The sequence below is a fragment of the Sinocyclocheilus rhinocerous genome, unplaced genomic scaffold (genome assembly GCF_001515625.1).
Source record: "Sinocyclocheilus rhinocerous isolate Xijiao unplaced genomic scaffold, SAMN03320098_v1.1 scaffold2803, whole genome shotgun sequence".
Taxonomy (NCBI): Eukaryota; Metazoa; Chordata; class Actinopteri; order Cypriniformes; family Cyprinidae; genus Sinocyclocheilus; species Sinocyclocheilus rhinocerous.
Window position 1 is genome coordinate 66,501 of NW_015661909.1, and position 3,121 is coordinate 69,621.

The 3,121-nt window shown below is 35.8% G+C and overlaps 2 long non-coding RNA genes across 2 annotated transcripts in view; both read left to right on the forward strand.

Annotated features, from left to right (window-relative positions):
• LOC107726859 (uncharacterized) overlaps positions 1–1,238 on the forward strand; it is a 6,587-nt gene extending 5,349 nt beyond the window's left edge. The window contains exons 2-3 of the long non-coding RNA XR_001638306.1: positions 1,023–1,091; positions 1,168–1,238. This is a non-coding gene — a long non-coding RNA (uncharacterized LOC107726859). The remainder of the gene's footprint in view (positions 1–1,022; positions 1,092–1,167) is intronic.
• Positions 1,239–1,729: 491 nt separating this feature from the next.
• Positions 1,730–3,117, forward strand: LOC107726858 (uncharacterized). The gene is made up of 3 exons (XR_001638305.1): positions 1,730–1,800; positions 1,877–1,953; positions 3,041–3,117. It is a non-coding gene; the product is annotated as an uncharacterized LOC107726858 (long non-coding RNA).
• Positions 3,118–3,121: the final 4 nt, after the last annotated feature.

Here is a 3,121-nt window from a genome sequence, read left to right on the forward strand (position 1 = left end):
TAATATTATTATAATATATTTCAAGTAAATGTTTTTAATTTTATTATCAATAAAAGCCCTGGTCTGAGAGAGAAATCGACTGCTTTAGCACAGAAACACTGACATTATTCCGCGGCCTGCGAATGTGAAACCCGAGAAGGAACATCAGCAGACGAACAGAGGAGAGTCAGAGTGAAAGAGAGCGATTGTGACGGCAGACTGAACAACTGAACGACAGAGCGAGAAGCTCACTGGAGACGCGAGCGGAATGAACTCTTTAATTGCTTGACATAAATAACCAACTCATTTCTTCAACCTATAATTGTCTGCCGGCGTGTGGATTCAATTACTGATCTAATAAGACTCGTCTCTTGTTGTCACGTTCATGTCAGAAACGCTCAGCGCATGCAGGAGAGTTCGCTCATTAGATGCTTTTCGTTTCTTTGCTGTATGAAGGAAGTGTGTGTTTGTGTGGGCGGCTGAAATGAAGTGTGTGTGTGTGTTTTGGGAAGTTTCCATCCCTCAGCAGAGAGTGTGTTTTCTGTTTCATGTCTCATAAGAGAGAGATCCGTGTCCTGTGCCAATCGATAAATCTTAATTTTATCGGAACCGAAATTTTAATTTTACAACAAGTATCCGATTCCTGAACTTGAGTATCCGATTCTGTAATTGGAATCGATTTTCGATTCCCAACCCTAGTCATATTCTGAGTTTGCATTTGACTTTTTATTCATTTTGAGTAATACTGAATCTGTTTTTGTGCAGGAGAGATGAATAAATACATGTTCATATTTAGTCTAGAACTACAGTAACATCATGTAATGCGTTACTGTACTAGTTACTTTTAAAAAGTAATCTGATTACATAACTTGCGTTACTTGTAACTTGTAACACTGTTAACTTCACCCAGAAATAACAATGCATTCCTCATTTACAAACCTCTATGACTTTCTTTCTTCAGCTGAACATTGTGATCAGAAATGCTGTACATGAGATTCAAGCCTTGAATTTGACGTACTTCATAATTCATTTCTCTTTTGCAGATCACAAAGACGGTAAGAAGGATAAAGCGGGCCGGAGCATGTCTCTCACAGGTCCTGGACCAGTCAAAGGTAAAGACTCTGAACTTTAAGTGCTGCATGCGATCGTCTTGAGTTTGTGAAGCATCGGTGTGTTTCTCCGCCGCAGTGATGGAGTCGTTCTCATGGGAGGAGTATTTGAAAGAGACGTCGTCTGATCCCGCTCCTCCCAGCTGCTTCAGACAGGTGAGTCGTCTCGGTGAGGAATGAGGGTTTGGCCATGTTTAAAGAACATTTTACTTTTTTTTTTTTGATTTTGAACAGTTTTAAATTTGAGTTTGTTCTGTGAATAAGAATCACATGAACCCTTTCCTCCATATTCTCACTATATCAGACTATATGAGCCATAAAAGCCTGATGGATCAAATATGACACTCAAAAAAACCCACATATGCAAACTTTAGCTTTTTTACACTACCATTCAAAAGTTTTTGAACAGTAAGATTTTACAATGCGTTACTGTACTAGTTACTTTTAAAAAGTAATCTGATTACATAACTTGCGTTACTTGTAACTTGTAACACTGTTAACTTCACCCAGAAATAACAATGCATTCCTCATTTACAAACCTCTATGACTTTCTTTCTTCAGCTGAACATTGTGATCAGAAATGCTGTACATGAGATTCAAGCCTTGAATTTGACGTACTTCATAATTCATTTCTCTTTTGCAGATCACAAAGACGGTAAGAAGGATAAAGCGGGCCGGAGCATGTCTCTCACAGGTCCTGGACCAGTCAAAGGTAAAGACTCTGAACTTTAAGTGCTGCATGCGATCGTCTTGAGTTTGTGAAGCATCGGTGTGTTTCTCCGCCGCAGTGATGGAGTCGTTCTCATGGGAGGAGTATTTGAAAGAGACGTCGTCTGATCCCGCTCCTCCCAGCTGCTTCAGACAGGTGAGTCGTCTCGGTGAGGAATGAGGGTTTGGCCATGTTTAAAGAACATTTTACTTTTTTTTTTTTGATTTTGAACAGTTTTAAATTTGAGTTTGTTCTGTGAATAAGAATCACATGAACCCTTTCCTCCATATTCTCACTATATCAGACTATATGAGCCATAAAAGCCTGATGGATCAAATATGACACTCAAAAAAACCCACATATGCAAACTTTAGCTTTTTTACACTACCATTCAAAAGTTTTTGAACAGTAAGATTTTACATTTTTTTCTGCTCGCTGAGCCTGCATTTATTTGATCCAAAATACAGCAAACAGAGTAATATTGTGAAATATTTTTACTATTTTAAATAACTGTTTTCTATTTGAATATATTTTAAAATATAATTTATTCTTGTGATCAAAGCTGTATTTTCAGCATCATTACTCCAGTCTTCAGTGTCACATGATCTTCAGAAATCATTCTAATATGCTGATTTGCTGCTCGAGAAACATTTTTTTATTATTATTATCATTATTATCATTATATTAAAATAGTTGAGTGCATTTTTTTCAGGATTCTTTGATGAATAGAAAGATCCAAAGATCAGCATTTATCTGAAATAAAAATCTTTTGTAACATTATACACTATTCCATTCAAAAGCTTGGAGTCAGTATATATATATTAATATTTTATTTATTTATATATTTTTTAATTAATACTTTTATTTAGCAAGGATGCTTTAAATTGATCAAAAGTGATGATAAAGACGTTTATAATGTTACAAAAGATTTCTATTTCAGATAAATGCTGTTCTTCTGAACTTTATATTCATCAAAGAAAAAATTCTACTCAGCTGTTTTCAACAATAATATCAATAAATGTTTCTTGAGCAGCAAATCAGCATATTATAATGATTTCTGCTGTATTTTGGATCAAATAAATGCAGGCTTGGTGAGCAGAAGAACATTAAAGATCTTACTGTTCAAAAACTTTTGACTTGTAGTGTATATTTTTCAGATTATTATTTTATAATAAATAATAATTCAAATGCAAACCTATCAAAATAATTCATAGTATGTTAATACGGAGTGTTTGTTCTGCAGTCTCGGATTCCTCCCTCCAACGACTTCAAGGTGGGAATGAAGCTGGAGGCCCGGGACCCTCGTAACTCCACCTCCACCTGC